This window comes from Nuphar pumila, chromosome 5 (genome assembly GCF_984573655.1).
Source record: "Nuphar pumila chromosome 5, dmNupPumi1.hap1.1, whole genome shotgun sequence".
Lineage (NCBI taxonomy): Eukaryota > Viridiplantae > Streptophyta > Magnoliopsida > Nymphaeales > Nymphaeaceae > Nuphar > Nuphar pumila.
The window spans coordinates 117,956,029-117,977,983 of record NC_143253.1 but is presented as its reverse complement, the minus strand read 5'-3'; positions in this window follow the sequence as shown (position 1 = coordinate 117,977,983).

Sequence of the window (21,955 nt, the reverse complement as noted above, 5' to 3'; positions counted from 1 at the left end):
TGTTGGAAGCTTGATGTATGTTATGCTATGCACAAGACCTGATATCAGCTTTACTGTTGGCCTCGTTAGTCGCTACTAGAGTAATTCTAGTTGGACACACTGACAACCAGTAAAAATAATATTTTGATATTTAAAAGGGACTATAAACTTGAAACTATGTTTTCAAGTTGATTTTTTAGAATTAACTAGATATTCTGATGCTGACTTTGCTGGCAGCAGAGATGATAGTAAATCAACTTTTGAATATGTTTTCCTTATCGGAGGAGGAGCAGTTTTTTGGCTTTGAAAGAAACAAGGCTGCGTAGCACAGCATACTCAGGAAGCTGGATATATTACATGCAATGCAACTGCGACGTTTACCATTTGAATTTGCTTCATTAATGATTTGAAGCAGGAAATAACAAATGGATCAGTCCAGATTTATTATGATAATCAGGCAGCTATCTCCCTTATGAAGAGTAGAGCTAATAATTCAAAAAGCAAACATATAACGGTAAAGTACCATTATATTCATGATATGATTGAAATGAATGAAATTAAAGTTAGCTATTTACCTGCATCTGATATAATTGTTGATCCTTTAACAAAGGGCATATCAGAGAAAATATTCTCAAAACATGTATCATGTATGTGATTAAGATATGTCTAACAAAAATATGACTGAATGAGAAACTCAAAATATAACTCTTTCAAGGAATGTTGATACAAGAAAATACTCAAATAGTAAGAGGCTAAATTTTGTATTTAGTTTTTGTTTCATATGGTCAAGTGGGAGATGTTGATCCGTTAGAAATCATTGTGGCCATGTTTCACGGAGGATCACACCCGTTAAAGAGAGAGGTGAGCCGCCATGGTTGTGGGCCTTATCTAGAATGAAGCCCTTCATTCTGGATAAGCTTTATGTGAAACAACGTAACTTTCATGCTGAGGTAAACGGCTACTCAATGAGAGGTAAAACTCTCAACAAATAACCCTCCCTTCTAGTATAAATAGAAGAGAGGACTCACTCACCGAATACACATTGAAGTGAGATAAACCCCCCTTGAAGAAGGACATAAACATCAAAACTATCCCGTTCTCTCTATAGACTGGATGCCATGATCGGCAGGTACTTGCAGCAAGCGTTTGAGTCTTTTTCAGAAGATGCGTGCTTGTGGAGATTGCATTTCTAGCTCGTTCTTGTAGCAGAAGTTGGTTGCACGTGTTGTTGGTGCATGTGGGAGTGTTGGTGATGTCAATTTGTGTAAGGTTCTTCATGCTCATGTTCTGAAACTTGGGTTCCGGTTGATGCTACATTTAGGCAATGCTCTAGTCGATATGTATGCTAAATGTGGAGAGATGGACTTTGAGCAGATATCGTTTGATCCGCTACCAGAGAAGGATGGATCCACTTGAAACTCAATACTATCAGGATATTTGGGAAGTGGATGTACTGAAGCATCTATGAGTCAGGCTGATGAGGTGCCAAACCAGTTCACCTTTGCACTAGTTTTGTCTGCATGTGCAAGCCTGAATGTGCTTGAACTGGGTAATCTGGTACATTGTTGTGTTGTGAAGACAGGATTTGAATTTGATCCTTTCTGTGAAGGATCTTTGATTGATATGTATTGCAAATGCAACGACATCAGTGATGCACGTCTGATCTTTGATGGAATACATAAACCTGATAGGGTCTCATGGACGGCCATGATTTCAGGTTATGTTCAAGTCGGTTGTCTCGAAGAAGCTCTGAAATTGTTTCTGGATATGCAGGAGTCAGGAACCAAACCGGATCAAGTTACCTTTGCCACTGTTATTAATGCATGTGCTAGTCAAGGTATGCTTGATGATGCACGGGGATTGCTTGACCAAATATCTAATCCAAATTAATGTGGTCATCCGGAATGCCATGATCTCTGGGCATGCTCAGAATGGGCATGAAACTGAAGCTCTTAGATTATTTGCAGAAATGAGACTGTCTGGCGTTAAGCCAACTAGATCAACTTTTGGAAGTGTTTGGATTGGGCTCTGTCCTGATCGGATTTTCTTCTTGCTTTTTATATTCTTGGAAATCTCTCCCATTTTATTATCTCCACATTTCCCTGATCCCAAACAGTTGGACACACCAGGGATTCTGTGAATCCTCTCCAATGCCCTCCAACAGGCTCCCAAACAGAACTTTTTCTTTCCTTTTTTCTTCAAGCTTTGTGGGATTCGAACCCAAGATCCGTCGGTTATGATAGTGAGGCCTAACCATCCAGGTGTCCAGTTTGATCCCTCTCAAATTGAAACAGTGGTGATCCACTTAGATTTTTGGAAGTTTCATCTGAAGTTAGGGCCACTTGGTAGTTTATACCTTCACAGGGATCAGAACCGTTTGTTAGATGCAATCTCCTTGGATCCTGGTTCCTGCAAGGTCCCTCTTCCAAGTGCTGATATGACCAAGTAATGTTAATTCTGTCTGAATATAAACCGAAATTTATTTATAAGTCTAGCAGATCAGATCCAGAACCACTGGAGCCTGGAGTCATGCTCATACCACATCTAACTGTTAACAGGCTTGGGTTTCTACAGGCCGGATCCGAACAACACAATAAAGGTGATCCTTGAATAAGCACCCACATGTGGTTTGGGGAATGAAAACCACAATTTTTTGTTTCCCCCAAAAGCAAGTCTACTTGCACCAAGAAGCACATTAGTCGATTCTCTCATGAATGGAAAGCCTTTGGGAAGCTAAAGATCTTGGAAGACTACAAATGGCTTGTATCCAGGTCACACCTAGTGGATCGGAACTAGGGTCGCAAACGGTTCGGATTTCATATCAGAAAATACATTGGGGAGTCGGTTCGGATCGGGGACAGCCAAATTTTGCAAAATCACCATTTCATATCCCAAACCATTTGTAACCCTAATCAGAACTCACTTAAACCTCTTCTTTTCCCATCTCAGTTCAGTTCCATACCAACTCCATCCTATAAGTCCGATCCTGGTTTGCATCCAATCAGAATCAACTCACTTTGGTCCATTGCTTTAGAAAAGGAAAAAGGACAAGGCAAGGCAAAACTACCCTTCTTGTGTGCGTAAAAGTGCCCTGACCAGACTGAAGCAATTATTTTGAAGACCCAGTAAGTTGGTCTTCTGGTTTATGTGTTAGTTACACAGCCTAAACAGAACATGATAAAGAAAGAGATTCTAGAAGAAAATAAGCACATACAATGACACACGATCTACGTGGTTGGGTCAATGACCTATGTTCATGGGCGGCGAAGGAGCAAAGATTTTTACTATGTTAAAAAAAAAAGAACTACAAAGGTAGATGACGGCTCTCTGTCACGGAAAACCTAAAATGGCACCGGAACGCTCAAGCTCGCAAAATAAGTTACCTGAGCAAGAAAACCTAAAAGAGTATTTATAAGACATTGTTACAAATTGATCGGGTCCAACCACACACACCCATGAAGTCAGTGGTGGGCTAAGGTTCCAGGTACCACAAACTTTCAAAAAATTACTCTATATAGTTTTCTTCATGTGAAATGTGTTGGGGTTGTAACATGAAATTCAAAGGCACATCTCAACAATGTGCTCCAAGAAAAATGGTTTGAATCATGAGTGGACCTGAACAGACTGTGGATTTATTGAAATTGTAAAGGCATAATTCCTTAAGTTGAAGGACGTCAGGAGTTTGATGCCTAGAGTTCACGTCCCTTCCCTTAAGGCCGAAGCAACAAGCTTCTGAGTGGCAAGGGGGACTGCCGAAAGGTTTTAAGTGCTCGAGGGAGGGTTATACAACAGAATATCAATCCAACCATGCACCACCTGAATTAGAATGTGGATCAGGTGCAATCACATTGCAAACCAAAAGTGTGCTGCTGCACCTGACCGCCCTCCATCTTACTGTTAGGCCCCACAACTGACAGTTGTACCTAGAGATGTAGGGCAGTCAGGTTTGGAGGTGCACTTTTGGTGTGCTTTGTGATCTGCCCTTCCTGAATTGGGTTTCTTCTCATTAAATATTAAAAGAAATTCCTCTTCATGAAACACATTGATGGACTCTGGTTTCTTTGAACACTTTAATAGGGATGGCAGTGGACCGGGGTGGGGATGGGGGACAAGGTCTCCACCCTCACCCGTCTCAAAATCTGAACCTCCATCCCTGCCTCCATCCCTGAACCGGGATGGATTTTAACCTCCACCCCCGCCTCCATCCCCGTTTCAAGTCCTCCATTCCTAGTCCAAACGGGAGCGAGGCGGGGCGGAGCCCCATTTCCCCTCGGTCTATAGTCATTCCTTGAAGGATTGAAGACGGGACGGGGCGGGGCGAGGTAAGGCGGGGATTGTGACGGTGATGGGGCGGGGCGGGGGAATGCATAAGTCCATCCCCGCCTCCATCCTCACATGGGGATAGATTTTAACCTACATCCCCACCTTCATCTCCGTTTCATGCCCTTCATCCCTGGTCCAAACAGGGCGAGGCGGGGCCCAATGTCATCCCTACACTTGAATGGATGACTGAGAAAATGCTCTATCTTGTTATTTTGTCCCAAATGGGTTTTCTTTGAACTCTTTTACATCATAGTGGTCAAAATGATGATGGGTGCCAGACTGCAAGTAGGACCAACTATAAGATTTTTGCACCACCATACACAACGCAGGCCAGCAAAAAGAGAAGTGAAAAAGCAAACGACCAAAGTTGGCCCAAAGCTAATTAAGACCACAACTATCCTTGAACCATGAATTTGTGGACCATCATTAACAAAACGACCCCTTTACTAACTCCACCACATTCACTTTAAGATCTGATCTAAATGGTTAGCTGATAGAATGGACGGTAGAGATGGACTCTGGTTTCAAGGCAGCCACTTGGAGGAGAAGGCATGTAAGGATGATACAAATAAGGGACGTGCTAATGCCAACTTGTTAATGCACATGGGCTGGTCAAAGTAGCCCCCACCAACCACACTAGCAAGAGGCCAAAACTTGTCAGTCTCCCTTCCACTTTTCTGACAACCTATTTTGGTGCCTACCACCCTCAATAAGTGGGTCCGGATCCAGGCCAAGGTTGGTTCCATGGGCTTCAGTTTGGTGTTTGGTGGGTTTGCTTGGTTTTCATGTTCTTGTTCAGCTGACTTGGGTTTGCTAAAGTTGTCTCTTATTGGATCAACTCAACCATATTGAATCGGATTGGTTGTGTCCAGCTATTTCAGACCGGTTCGAGATACTTTTAGACCAGTTCTAGCATGTGAACCCTGGGTTTTACCCACAAGAGTATGTTTTTGTTATTTTTCATTATTTATAAGTGTTTATTGTTAAGGAAGAATGACTTATGCATGTCTAGTACTAAATTCATGACATTTTTTTAATGTATTTTCATCAAAATTAATTTATGCATATAAGTTGAAGCATGAACCTTTTGATGATATAATACATATTTCGCTATGAATATACATGCATTAGCATGTGTATATGGGTATGCTTTATAATATGAATATACTTTCGGTAAAAGATCTTAATTGACTGACTCATGTAATTACCAAAGTGATCAAAGTTGTATTGATTAAGGATTCTTTGAACTGTGTTAAGATTCAATATTATGATTATGTGTGACTTTATGAAACAACGATTTTACTCAAAGGTAGGTCATTGTATTTCAAATTCACATAATGTGTAATAGTAGATGTGTATACCAGCCCATGAAGCATATTTGTACCCAAAAGTGCAATGTTGAATTGCCTCTAGTTATATGATCTACTAGTTTCACCAATTGAAGTCAATTTTTTGTGAATTGAGGAGACGAATCAACTATAAGTATTATCATTTCTACCAAAGTGAAACAATAATAGCTCAATTTTGCTTATCTTAGAAAATGTGAATAATAAAGGGTCTCAGTTTTTTCCTTTTCATCACGAGTCTCGTCTGAGCAATAATAAGGTCTTTTCTTTTGTTCATTGTTATATCAAGTTCTTTCATCATTGACGGTTCTAGTGACATTCTCTTGTTAGACATATCAAATTTTTTGGATTGAAAAGAAATAATATTGATGACTCTCGATTACATGGACTTGATTTTTTTCCTTAGGACTGACGAACATCTCGCTCTTATAGAGTAGAGTACAACCGAATAAAAGGCTACCTCTGAGAAATGGGATAACTTGAATAGTCTTAATCTATTACTTTTACAATCTCGAGTGGCTAAGAACATTCGATGCGTCATCCCTCACTGTAGAATAGTGAATGAATTTTTAGGAGTTATTAAGCCTCAATTTGTCAGTTCTAATAAAGCAAGGGCCAATACATTGATGTCCAAATTAGTATCTATGAAATATTCTGGCGAGAGTCGCATCCGACAGCATATTTTAGAAATGAGGAATATTACATCTTAGTTGAATGACATAAAGTTTGTCATTTCTGACTCTTTCTTGGTCAATTTGATTTTAACCCCATTGTTTACTGAATATGGACCCTTCAAAATCTCCTATAATACACATAACGATGAGTGATCTTTTAATTACCTCTTAACCAAATGTGTTGAAGAGGAAAAAAGATTGAAGGGTGAGAGAGTGTCAAGTGCACATATGGCTTGTCATAAGAAAAAACATAGGCTGAGGGCAAAGAAAAGTTCATTAAAAAAGAACAAGAAGAAAACCTCTGGAAAGAGTTCAAACTCTCAGACAAAAGCCAAATCCTAAGAAGAAGACTCTTCTATAAAGTGTTTCTTATATAAGAAGAAGAGGCACAAGAAGGTGGATTGCCTAAAGCATAAGAAATGACTCAAAAATAAAGGCAATAAGTCATTTGTTTCTCATGAGTGCAAGTTGATTCATGTTCCATTACATAGTTGGTGGATTGATTCTGGTGTCATAGTGCACATTGTCAACTATTTGCAGACATTTCTGAACAAAAAAGAACCAACAGAGCATGAAAAAAATATCTTCTCAGAAAATAAGATGTGTTCGCATGTAAAAAATATTAGGACCTAAAGAGTTGTGTTGGAATCAGGATTCATTTTAGATTTGGTTGATATATTTTATGTTCCATTCTATAGTCGGAACCTAATTTTAATTTCAAAAGTTGATAAGTTTGGTTTTATTTTTAAATTTGAAAACTTTAAGTTTATTATTATTAAAAAATCTATTGACGTAGGTTCTGCATATGTGGGTGATGATTTGTATCATTTAAGAACCAAATTCTAATTCCAGAAATCTCACTCTATTGAGAACATAATGATTCACAATAAACGTGGCTTAAAGAAAGATCAATTATATTTGTTTTGGCATCGAAGGTTAGCACACATCTCGAAAGAGAGAGTCCAAAGACTTGTGAAAGAAGGAATTCTTATATCCCTTGATCTCATAGATGCAAAACTATATGTTGATTACATAAAGGCTAAGTAGTCTAACATGTATAAAAAAAATGCCAAACGCAACAATGAAAAGTTGGCGATATTGCTTACGAATGTTTGAGACCCTTTTTCACTGTGTTATATAGGTAAAAAGTATTTTGTCACCTTTATAGACGATTACTCATGGTATATGTATCTTCATTTATTATTTAAAAAATCAAGTCTTTTAATTTTTTAAGAACTTCATGAAAGAAGTAGATAAACACATTAGTGAAGTTATTAAAGTGATCAGGTCTGATAGAGGTGACAAAGATTATGGTCATTTCACAGATATGGGACAAAAGGAAGGGTCTTTAGCGTAGTTTCTAAAAGAGGAAGGTATTGTATCTCAGTATACCATGCTTGGTAGTGTTTACCAGAATGGTGTAGCTGAAAGAAGAAATTGTATGCTTAAAGAAATGGTTTGAACGATGTTGAATTACTCAAACTTTCCCTTGAACTTGTGGGGTAAAACTCTTAGGACAACAATGCATATTTTAAATAAGGTTCCTACGAAAATTGTTTAAAAGACTCCTTACGAGTTATGGATTGGCAGAAAACCTTATGTTATATATGCGCATATGGGAATGTCCAGCAGAAGCTAAATTGTATAACCCACATATAAAAGCCTTAGATCCTAAGACGACTAGTGAATTTTTTATTGGTTATCCAGAAAAATCAAAGGGCTTTAGGTTTTATTGTCCATTTCATATACCATAGATAATAGAAACAAATAAAACAATATTTCTTGAAAATGGTTCTATTGAGATAGATGCATCTCAAAGTATAGAATTTGAGAAAATATAGGATTTAGGTTTCATACCTGCAAAGAATAAAGACCAAGTTTTTCTTATCATTGTTCATTTAGATAATATCAGAAAAAAATCAGTCAATGAACATCAATATAAAATAGAACAAGTTGTTGATGAGGACATACAACAACAACAGGATACATAAGTTCATTTTGAACCACCTATACAACTTGTATGGAGATCTATGAGGACCAGAAAATCTGTTATTCATCCAGATTATGTAGTGTATTTGTAATAGCTCAATAATTTTATAGGCATTAATAATGATTTCTTCACTTTTGCAGAAGTCATTGAAAGTGAAAGATCAATATATTGGATTAATGTCATGAAAAAAGAGTTTAGTGTATTTGCAAAGGCTCAATAATTTTATAGACATTGATGATGATCCCTTCACTTTTGCAGAAGTCATTGAAAGTGAAAGATCAATACATTGGATCAATGCCATGAAAGAGCTTGACTCTATGGCAAATAACCAAGTGTGAGATCTTGTACCTCAACCTGATAAAGTCTGACCTATTGGTTGTAAGTAGGTCTTTAAGACTAAGACAGACTCTAAAGGTCAAGTGGAGAGGTACATGGCTAGGCTTGTTGCAAACGGTTTCATACAGATAAAGGCCATTGATTATAATGAGATTTTTTCTCCTATCTCAACTAAGGAATCATTGAGAATAATCATGGTCCTCGTAACACATTTGAGTTAGAGCTACATCAAATGGATGTAAAAAAATTTGTTCTGAATGGATATTTGAAAGAGGAGATATACATGCAATAACCTCTTGATTTTAGTATAGATGACTCAAATCATTTAGTTTGCAAATTGAATAAATCAATTTATTGACTTAAACAAGTCTCCTGTCAATGGTATAAAAAGTTTAATTAGGTAATTATGAACTTTGGATTCACTAAAAATATTATTAATCAGTGCATATACTTTAAGAGTAGTGAGAGTAAGTTCATAATTTTGGTTTTATATATTAATGATATTCTTCTCTTAACTAATGATTTGAGCCTACTACTTGAGTCAAAAGATTTTCTTTTCACTCATTTTGATATAAAGAACATGGGTGAGACTACATATATCATTGGAATTGAGATCCGTCATGATATAATTAAAGGTGTCCTTGGTCTCTCTTAAAAATTCTATATCCTTAAGGTTCTTAAAAGATATAGGATGAAAAATTATTTTCTTGGTTCGGCACCCATAGTGAAAGGGAATAAATTGAGTCTAAAGGACTGTCCTGAGGATGATAATGAAATTAAAGGCTCAGATTGAAACTATCTCATATGCTTCAACAGTTGAGAGTTTGTAGTACGTGCAGACCTGCACATGACCTGATATCATATTTGCTATGAGAATACATGGTAGATATCAGTCAAATCCTGGTATTGCGCAATACAAGGTAGCGAAGAAGGTCATGTGCTATTTGCAAAGAACGAAGGACAACACTACAAGAAAATTATTAATTAGCGACGGAAATTTGTGACGGATTTTTTCCGTCGCTAATTAGCGACATATTAGCTAGAGAAACCTTTCTTCATGAATCTGTCTCTAATTCGCGACGGATTAGCGATGAAACAACTTTCATTGCTAATCCGTCGCTAATTAGCGACAGATTAATGACATCAATTTTTTGTCGCTAATTCTTAATACAAGAAACCAATTTAGCGAAGGATTTACAGAGGGAATTTTGTCGTCGCTAATTAGCGACGACTTAGCGACAGAATATATTCCGTCGCTATTTTGGTATTTTGATTTACGACGGCTTAGCGATGGAATTATTTTGTCGCTAAGCCGTCGCTAAATGTCGCGTAAATCCCTAATCCCATCCCTCTTTCTCTTTTCTTGTTTCGCGGTCTTGCTCCCGCCCGCCGCCCTCTCCCTCCCGCTGCCCGTCGGCCTCTATCCGGCCCCCACCGTCCACCGCTCGCCAGCCGCCGCTCCCCGTCAACCTCCCGCCATCGCCCGACGATGCGCAGGTAATCGCTTCTGTCGGCAGGGGGTCGATCCCCCGCGTTTCCGGAAGGGGGTCGACCCCCTTACATTTCTGGCAGGCAGGGGGTTGCCCCCTTCTGCGTTTTCGGCAGACAGGGGGTCGCCCCCCCTGCGTTTTCGGTAGGGGGTCGCCCCCCCTGCGTTTTTGGCAGGGGGTCGACCCTCCTGCATTTCCCGCAGCAGGGGGTCGACCCCCCTGCATTTCCGGCAAAAGGGGGTTGACCCCCCTGCGTTTCCGGCAGCAGGGGGTCGCCCTCCCTGTGTTTTCGGCTGGGAGTCGACCCCCTGCATTTCTGGCAGGGGGTCGACCCCCCTGCATTTTCGACAGTAGGGGGTCGACCCCCCTGCGTTTTCGGCAGGGGGTCGACCCCCCTACGTCTTTGGCAGGGGGTCGACCCCTGCGTTTCTGGCAGGGGGTCGACCCCCCTGCGTTTCCGGCAGTAGGGGGTCGCCCCCCTGCATTTTCGATAGGGGGTCGACCCCTTGCGTTTCCGGCAGCAGGGCGCAGGGGGTCGCTCCCCCTGCGTTTCCGGCAGGGGGTTGACCCCTTGTGTTTTCGACAGCAGGGGGTCGCATCGCCCCCTTGCGTTTTCGACAGGGGGTCGCCCCCTGCGTTTTCGACAGCACGTCGCAGGGGGTTGGTCCCCTTGCATTTCCGGCAGGCAGGGGGTTGCCCCCCCTACATTTCCAGCAAGGGGTCGCCCTTGCATTTCCGGCAGGCAGGGAGTCGCCCCCCTGCGTTTTCGGTAAAGGGGTCGCCCCCTGCGTTCTGTGAAACTGCATCTACCTTTTGTTTTTTTTTTCGGCAGGTGGTGACTTTATTTTAACACAGTGTTTTTTGCAGATTTCTCAATGGAACTCGCTTGTGCCCCGCCACCTGTGGTAAGTAAGTGACAAAACAATGCAAATTGGGTAAATACCCGTGGTGAGTAAGTGATGCAAGCGCATCACATGTTATTTAATTTATTGGATGTAACACTTTATTGTTCACACACTCACTTAGTTGTTGATATCTAGGACTGCTTTGTTGGAGTTCGGAGATCATGTTGAGCATGATTTTAATGTATGAGAATAGAAGTGTTCTTATTTTTGGAGTACGGATTCCATGATAGGCATGGTAGTAGTTAGCGGGATATTGAAGTGTGTTTGCTGCAGGTACATGTTTGACATTTGTTTGATATGAATGATTTCGATGTATTGCAATGTTTGTTGTGATTGTATCCATGTTTGCATGTAGTTACTTTCAATTTGATTATGTTTTCCATGTGAAATTGTATAATGAAGAATGCTTCAAATGAATGTATCGTGTCATGAATAGTTTGCACATGAAAATATTAAGTTATCAATGCATGCATCATAATTCTTGTGATTGTATGACATCATATATTGCATGATAAATTTGATATTTTCTTCATCATAGCATTCTGATGGTTCTCTTTTAACTGGTTAGGATACTATTCGTAACATCATACGACAAATGACTGCAAACCGTGAATGGATGTACCGTAGGATAGTGGACAATGAGTTATCGCATGAATATATGGATAATGTTGACAGTTTTATTGAATTTGCAACGGCAGGTGTCAGTATAATGGATCCCACAGGTCGGATTAGGTGTCCCTGCAAGATTTGTAAGAATAATCGATTTGTAGAACCTCATGGCGTTAGACATCACCTATACAGGAAGGGTTTTGTGAGTGATTATCAGAACTAGACGTTTCATGGAGAAGAATTTAGAAACGATTTTGATGCACGGGTGAATGTGGTGCACGATAATTCATATACGAATTTGATATTTGATGTCGCAGGAACAGAATTGGGTTCTGCTATGAGTTCTAGTGATGTAAGAACTGCCGTAGATGAAGAATCATCAAACGATGCAGCTAGTAAATTTTATGATTTACTTAGAGATGCTGATGAGCCACTTTGGAACGTTTGTGAGAGTCACACTATCTTGTCTGCAGTCCTTCAACTAATGAATTTGAATTCCGAGTATAAATTGAGTCAATCATGTTTTGACCGTTTGTGCATGATTGTGAAGAGTATGTTGCCCAAAGATAAGAAATTGCCACAAAATTTCTATCGTGCGAAAGTTATGGTCAACGTTCTAGGTATGGGTTACAAAAAGATTGATGCTTGTCCAAATCACTGCATGTTGTATTTCAAGGAGCAGGAAAACAACATATCATGCCCGTCATGTGGGCATCCTCGGTTCAAGCCAAAGACAAGAGGCAATGGTAGCACGGTGAAGTCCAAACTATACCCCGAGTATGATCAGTTACAGGAAGATGAGTTAGCTGAAGACAGCGATTACTATCAATCAGATGATGTCTATGACTTCACTTATGGTCACGATGTTGCGCATGATATGCATGTCATATCTCCATTGGTCGATGAAACATTCATAGAGGAATGTGATCCAAATGATGTACCAAGTGGATGAGCAAACAATGAAGAAGAAGAAGAAGAAAGTCAAACTAGTGACGAGGAAGAATTCTCAAGCTAGTGAGCAAAATCTTATACTACAAACCTCTATTTAAATGCATTGCAGTACTTGATGTGAGTTGTATTGCAATACTTGGTGTGAATGATTAAAAACTTTATTTAAATGTATTGTAATACTTGATACGAATGATTTGAATGCATTGCAATACTTGATGTGAATGATTTGAATTATTCGAATGTATTGTAATACTTGATGCAAATGCATGAGTTGTATTGCAACACTTGATGTGAATGATTAAAAATTTTATTTGAATGTATTGTGATACTTGATACGAATTATTTGAATGCATTGTAATACTTGATGTGAATGATTTGAATTATTTGAATGCATTGCAATACTTGATGTGAATGATTTCAATTATTTGAATGTATTATAATTTATGCAACGAATGATTTGAATTATTGCAATACTTGATGTGAATGATTTGAATTATTTGAATGCATTGTAATACTTGATGCGAATGATTTTAATGCATTGCAATGTTTGATGTGAATGACTTGAATGCATTGCAGTTCCTGATATGAATGATTTGAATTATTGTAATACTTGATGAGAATGACTTGAATGTATTGTAATACTTGATGTGAATTATTTGAATGTATTGTATGACATATGTTATTTGTTAGAATATGGTTCGTGGAGGTTATAGTGGTCGCTCATCCAGTAGTAGCCAGGCTCAACCTTCATCTTCACGGGCTCCTGTGATAGGTATATCATATAACTAATTGGATGCTTGATTAGTTCAAATGCGCATTCTGAGAATTTCTAACGTATTTTTTTACAGATGATGTTGCGCCTATACACGACCCACCTACACCAGTTGATCACACAAGTCAGGAGCCAACACAGGAAACAAGATCTTCTCAGGCTGGCACAAGAAGACTCATTCGAATAGTGTATATCGATAATCGACCGTAAGTATTTTGTTTTCAATTATTGCATATCTTATAAATATTTTATATTGATATTTACTGTGTAACAATTCATGTGCAGCACGAGGTTTGAGCCACAAGAAGTAGTACGGGAGATTAGGAATTCACTTTTTCAACATCTACCAGGACCGGTTGCTCAATGGAAAGAGTACCCAAAGGAGGTGTTAGACATATTGTGGTCCTCATTCATGGTATACAGTTGTTCCTCATAGTTAATGTGTTTCATATTTAATTTATTTAAGTAATGTCTACTAACTTTCTGAAAATATTTGTAGGTTTCGAATCACTTCGCAACTACGGTGGAAGAAAATGATGCAAGGAAGGTGTGGCAGAAGGTGGTTGTCAATCGATTTGCAGACATGCTGCACACTATGAAGACTGCAGCAAAAAAAGCATCTGGCGTAGTAGATGATCCATTACTGTGGAAGGGCCATGGCCCTATTACTATCAGGAGAGATTACTGGGATGAAATGTGTGATAAGTGGGTAGGAGATGCATTTAGAAATCGCTCTGCGAAGGCTGCACAAAATCGATCGAAGATGCCCGAAGCCCATCTACACACAAGTGGATCTAAGACATTTGGGAGCCACCTGAAGAAAATGGTAACTCATCAATATATAATATTAATTTTATAAGTATTGTTGCAAACTTGTGTACTAAATCTTTTGTCATTTAACTTCGCAGGAAGCAGAAAAAGGAGGCAGTGCACCATATAAGGATGTGTTTGTTGAAACACATAAACGGAAGACCACGGGAGTCTTCGTATCAGAGAAGGCGAGAACGACAATGGTATGTATTTATTCTATTAATAATCATTGCAATATATATGCAAGTTATCATAATGTTATCATTAATTATTAATGAATACTTTAAACATTATTTTGTAGGAGGCATATGAGCAACAGATGGTAGAGCGATATGGCGATGACGCTACTCAGCATCCATCATTTGATCCTACAGCATGGGTGACTGCAGTAGGTGAACCCAAAAAAGGTCGCGTGTTTGGGTTTGGGAGTAATATGAACATTTCACCAGTTATTGCTTCTTCCAGTTACGGCTCACCGACTTCTTGCGCCGACATAAGCTCCAAGCAGCAGACTATTCTTTCCAGTGATGATGTACACCAGATCGTTACAGAATCACTGAATAACTACTTCCATGACACTGTCGCCCCCTTTCTCCGAAATGAGATCAACAATCTTGTTCGGAACAGGGGATCTTCGATTCTAGGTCCCTCTCAGGTATAATCACATATTCAGTTTTTTGTCTGCCTTAGAACACATATAAGCATAATCAAATCACATATATAACTTTTTGCCTGCCTTAGAGCACATATGAGCATGATAGAATCAGATATAGAGTTTTTTGCCTGCCTTAGAGCACATATGAGCATGCTATAATAACATATAGAGTTTTTTTATTGCCTTAGAGCACATATGAGCATGCTATAATCACATATAAAAAAATTTGCCTGTCTTAGAGCACATATGAGCATGCTATAATCACATATTCAGTTTTTTGACTGTCTAAGAACACATATGAGCATGATAGAATCATATATAAAGTTTTTTTGACTGCCTTAGAACACATATGAGCATGCTATAATCACATATTCAGTTTTTTGACTGCCTAAGAACACATATGAGCATGTTATAATCACATATTCAGTTTTTTGACTGCCTTAGCACACATATGAGCATGATAGAATCACATATAGAGTTTTTTTATTGCCTTAGAGCACATATGAGCAAGCTATAATCACATATAAAGTTTTTTTGCCTGCCTTAGAGCACATATGAGCATGTTATAATCACATATTCAGTTTTTTGACTGCCTAAGAACACATATGAGCATGTTATAATCACATATTCGGCTTTTTGACTACCTTAAAACACATATGAGCATGCACAAATCACATATAGAGTATTTTTACTGCCTTAGAACATATATCATTTATGATAGAATCACATATAATTTTTTTTGCTTTGCCTGCCTTAGAGCACATATGAGCATGCTATAATCACATATTCAATTTTTTGACTGCTTTAGCACACATACGAGCATGATCGAATCACATATATAGTTTTTTGCTTGCCTTAAAGCACATCTGAGCATGGTAGAATCACATATAGAGTTTTTCTAGCTGCCTTAGAACACATATGAACATGCTATAATCACATATTCAATTTTTTGACTGCCTTAGCACACATATGAGCATGATAGAATCACATATATAACTTTTTGTCTGCCTTAGAGCACATATGAGCATGATAGAATCACATATAAAGTTTTTTTATTGCTTTAGAACACATATGAGCACATGATAGAATCACATATAGTGTGTAATTTATTTCATTATATTTTGTTTATCAAACTGACTGTTCTTTTCTTGTGTAGGCTGCTAGCGATAATCAGCGTAGCAGAGCTGAAAGGACAGATAAAGACAATGAACAAGAAGACACATAAAATCTTGGCGATGATTAGAGAACTGTGTTGAAGAAGTTCTATTTTTTTATGTTTCCTAATTGTAATTATTGAATTGTAAATAATTAAACTTGTTAATTTTAAGGTGGAACGATTAATTGTTGTAGATTCTTGTTATATGGATTTTTTTGTGTGGTTTGTTTTTTATTTACAGGAAATATAAATTGTACATGAAATATAAATTGTACCGTTCTCGGTATTTAATTTTCAAATAAATTTTTTTAAATTTTTTTTCGTGTTTGTGACGGATTAGCGACGGAACCATCCGTCGCTATTCATATAAATCTAGCGACGGCATAGCGACGGAAGTAAATCCGTCGCCAAGCCGTGGTCGTCGTTTAGTACCGGCGGATTGGCGACGGAATATAGCGCTCGTTAGTCCGTCGCAATTAGCGACGGACCTGGCGATGGAATAAATCTGTCGCCAGTTAGCGTCGAAAAATTCGCGACGTAAGCATACCGTCGCCTCGTTGTCGCTAATCCGTCGCTACGCCTGTTAGCGACGGATTAGCGACGAAATGTGGTTGTCGCTAATCTGCTGCTTTGTTGTAGTGCAATATGTTGACCTACAAGAAAGTTGACCATCTAGAAGTCATTGGATACTCTGACGCGGACTTAGGAGGATGTCTCAATAGTAGAAAGTCTACTACTTGATATATCTTGCTACTAGCAAGTGGTGTTGTCTCATGGAGAAGTGAAAAACAATTTGCAAGTGTTGCTCATACCATGGAGGCAAAATTCATTGTTCTTGGGATTGTAGACTCTATTGAAAGATCACTAAAGATTTTTTGTGATAATAAAGTAGTTGTGTCCTTAAATGACAATAAGAGCTCAACCTTGTATCGACAGATGGAGTTAAAGTACTTTATTGTTAAAGAAAAAACTGATAATCATCTGGTATGTATTGATATAATTGGAACGAAGAAAATGACTGCATATCCTCTTACTAAGAGTCTAGCACCGAGATTGTATTCCCAACATGTAAAGATGATGGCTCTGTTTGATTCCTTCTAATGTATGACAATACTTATGGTTATATGTGATCACATTTATGAAACTGAATTAATTCTCTATGGTTTTATGTATTGTTGATTTTGCATAAATGATCTCTCATTTGGTTAAGAGAGAATAGCAAAATAACAATATTAAAGGACCAATAGAATGAGTTAGAGGCTAATTTAATAAAGACAATCTTAACATGCTAAAGCACTGAAAATGAATTATATTGTAGTATATAAAAATATGACATTTTCATAAAGAGATGATAATCTCCACGACTCATATGATTCATTCTTGTGATACAGGATAGGATGTGAACTCACATAAAAAATTAAGTCGAGATAATGGTATGAACATTGATTTTGTACCTTTTTAATGGCAATGGGTCAAGTGGAAGAATGTTGGATATTTGGATTTGTGTCCAACCTCTTAGTATGACTCAGTTTGACACTAATGAAGGGTTAGTGGGCAATTAGTGAGAGTTAGTGGGAAAGGGGTTACGTGAATGTGTTCACATTCTGTAACCCCCCACTTTCCTCCATTATAAATAGAGGCAAGGATTCATGATGAGAGTAGCCTGAGTATTCTCATTTTTCTCAATGGGTTCAGGGACCTGCTTACCATCAACTTGAAGTCCTGAGCTCATCGAAGGCGGTGATAGGTTGAAGAGAACGTCGAGCACCCACACATTGTTTCGTCTATGGCATCTACCGGTATGTGTCACTTTTATATTCCGGTTCTAATTTTAAAATATGCCAACATTGCCTTCATCATTAGAACGACTTGAACCGTAGATGACTTTAGCTCACTATGCTTTACATGCTCGGCAATCCCTATATTAAACTGGGTCTTTCTCATGTCTACATGCATCACAAAAAGCTTAAAGGGTGCTTACAAGGGCTCCACACACTTGACTAGGTGGGTTGGCTTAAAACGTCCAAGCTAAAGGACGTCTCAAGTTTTATACTCTCAGTGCATGTCCATTGTCATAAAGTTTAGGAGTTTTTCTTGATGAGCAGAAAGGGCTTTTTAGTTAGGTTTCGTTAAGCCCCTTCAAAAATCATAGTTTTAAGTATTTTTTCTCATGTCTAACACCATAGATGTGATCTATAGTTTTGTTTAGTGGGAACCAGCTTTTGTATCGTCGAAATATGATCTGTATGCAAGTTTTTTTGGTGATCCAAAATCAATGGCTATGAAGGTACCCATTTTTTTTGGCTCATAAAATCATGTTTTTTCATCGAAAAAACATGATCCAAGAGTCAATTCCCACTAAATCGATCATGCTAAACACATTTAACGGTTCAGATCTATCATAAAACACTTAAAACCTATAGGTCAGAATAAAGTCGAATGAGAAATGAGGCCTAATATGTTCAATATATATATAGAGAGAGTAATGGGTAGGTGCTAAATGAAATATGCTAAATGATATGTGTTAAATGGGTTTTTCTGCTCTTTCGATATTTTTTATACAGTTCTGACCCCATAAATGTTGGGCATGGTCAATTTACGAGGAATCCACATCTCGATCATGTATTTTGGATGAAAAAAATTGATATTTGAAGCCTCAAAAATTTATAAAGATTTTGGACCTTTGATTTTTTGAACATTATAAAAACCCACCCTGTATCAGAATCGAACAGTTCAAGAGCTGATCCCTATAAAATCAAGTACATAGATCACAACTGTATGTTCAGAATTTAAAGATAAAACCAAAAAAAACCTGAACATTTAGCACCTACCCATATATATATATATATATATATATATATATATATATATATATATAGAGAGAGAGAGAGAGAGAGAGAGAGAGAGCAAACGTGATTGGCAAGCCCTAAATAGATCATGTGTACTCATGCATCACAATAGGCTTCAAAGGATTTAGTCACCATGCTTAACATGCTTGACAAGCCCTAAAATAAACTTGGTCTAGTCCTTAATTCTTGTATATGACTTGGAATGGATCAAGCTTCTCCTGCGAGTACATTCACTATTACAAGGAATCGGGAGCTATAAAGGCAGGCCAAACTTTTATAATTGGTTCGGTTGCTCCCTTTTCACAATCCGACAGGAACTGTAATGGTTTTACCTTTTTCCAGCTAAACTTGCTTCTTATTGCTTAGCTCCTTATAATCACAACCCCACAACTTGGCTTTTATTAAAGCAATAAAATATTGAACATCGTAGATTAATATCCATGCCAACTGTGACAAGAATGATTTTGTCTCTAGAAGCTGGCTATAAAGTAATGCCAGTTCAGACTGTGTTCCTGACTTCTGCTATCACCAACTACCAAACAGGTCAGGGGTCTGCCTAACCCCAGCTTGCCTTTAAAAAAAAAAACTACCAAACATGCGAAGAAAAAAAATTCAAAAACCTATGGATTGTCACAAGGCGAGGTAAAATGTTTTGATGCCAAAGAAAAAGCCTACCGCTTGATTTCAGGCTGAATTTACATGGCGTGATTCACCTTGAATATGGATGACAAGCAATTTTAGACGTTCTGGTTGCCATTATTTTTTTCTTATGGATAACAGGAGAAAACCACTTCACTAACTTGCGAGTCCATTGGTGTAAAAACACCATGTATTTTTCATTTTTTGGATAATCCAAGAGAAACATACACTCCAAATCACCGACTGCACATTGGCTGGCTTCCTGTTGGTAAAACCCTTGAGGTCCCTTCTGCTCAGTGGGGAGTATACCCAGCTTCGGCCTTGCCAAAAGGGATGCCATTTTTGAGCTTCGAACTTGTGATGTTCCGTCAACTTGGTGACATTCACAAGTTGCCCCTACCAGATGAGCAGAGCCCTTGTGGGTGACACCATGTCTGTTTTGCTCACCAGAGAGTTCACCCAGTTTAGCAAGGGACACGCAATCATGAGTTTTGAACTCGTGTCGTCCCTTCAATGTGGTGACAATCTCGAGTTCGTCAGAACATTCTAAATGAATGACCCATAAAACCTAGCACTACAGCAGTATTGTTTTTTTTGAAAGAAGAATAATAATCTTATTCAATAAACTTAAGAGTCATACAGAGCAGAGTGGGAGTAGTGAGGTATCACTCATCACCGAAGATGATCCAAAGACACAGAACAGAAACCCTGTAAAACATAGCCAAAAAAAACGAGGTAAAAATAAGAAACCCTGGAAATCCTGTACACTTTTAGATTTATTAATGCTCGAAAAAACAATCAAGCATTTAGATAAGAAGCCTAAAAAGAGCTTCCTCTTAGTCTATTAAGCACTGCCAACATCATATTCCACCCATAATCTGCCCAAAAGTCATTAACCTGGTAGACTAGCTTTCAATTCTAAAACTTGGTGACAGTGAAGGGTATCAGCTTAAATAAAAGGTAAATATGAAGCAAGATATTTACAAGTTGATGTATTTTTTTACTTTTTAGATAGTTTTTAAGAGTGGAAGTCACTAATTTTAGGGAGCCCCACCATTCGCCAAACATCCTTTCTGACTGCCTCATGTCTCTAACTCCTTCCACGATTTGGATCCTTGTGGCAACTTGAGTGATAACAAAGATAAACAAAAGACAGATTCCTTTTCAGGACAACACAGAAAAACAAAATGATCATACACGTCTTTTTCTTAAGAAAGAGAGAAAAGAAGGTTGAAAATATCATGTGGCATAGCATCCAGATTGTCACAATCGATACCCATTAGATCTTTGATTTGCTTATTCATCCTATTCTATCTCTATGGACCTTTGAGATGGCCAAGGATCTGATAACAATAGTTCAACGCCCATTACTTACAAAAACTACCTAACCAAACCAAAGTGTCGTGCTTCTCAACCATCCTCACAGCTCATAAATATTTATTGGCGATATTTTATTGCGGTATATTCAAAGGCTAATAATTAACTGTCAACAAAGAAAAAACAAGTAATTTCAACAGGAACAACATGGTTTTGTTACGATATCAAAGCAATATTAACCGTTTAAATGCATGCATCTTCTTGTTTTTTCTTTATAATTTTATGTAGTCTGCCGATACTTGTCAATAAGTTTTCTCCAATGGAACAGATCCCGATAATGATGTTTGTGGTGTTGTTGACTAAACTGTAAAACTAAAATTAATGTTCACGAGGGAGAAAACTAAACACCAGGACTGAGTAACAGCTGACCTGAGGAGAAGGTGCTAACTCATTCGTCTCAGGTTGGACTCTCACCAAGTGTGTGAGTGCTTTTAACTGGTGGACTCAGTGAAGACTCGGTTGTTAGTGACCCCACCTGGGTTTTACCTTGCAAAGGGGTGGCTCGTTAATGGTATGTTTGATAGCTTGTTAGGGGCATGATTCGAGATGGCACAGTCCACAAATCACACCCTCGGTAACAAGTGTTGGATGTGGATGCATGTCCGTCACGTCTCTGGAACGATGTTTCACAGTTCCACTCTCCTGTTACACCGAGAATACGACGGGATAAACGGTTGAAATAAAAAAAAAAGTAAAAAATTCGGGCAGGGGGGTAATAACCCCCCGACCCCCTTTGGTTCTTGTTGCCCTAACTCTTGTTCTTCCTCCCCTCACTCTCTCTCAGCCCCCTGACAAACATCCCTCAAGCGAGCGTCTCTGATGAGCCTCTCAGTGACCAGCCTTCCTCCTGTGAGCATCCCTCCGAAGAGCGTCTCTCCAACACGCCTCCCTCCTGTGAGCATCCATCCTGTGAGTCTCTCTCTGACGAGCCTCACTCCTGCGAGCCTCTCTATTCGATGCATCCTTTCTGAGCTTCATGTCTCTCTCTCTCTCAGAAAGCATGTCATCCCATGTATTATGATCATTTCTGTTTGGACTTTGCTTTTTATTTGGTTAACTAGGGTTTTAAATGAAGAAATTAAAATGTATTCTTT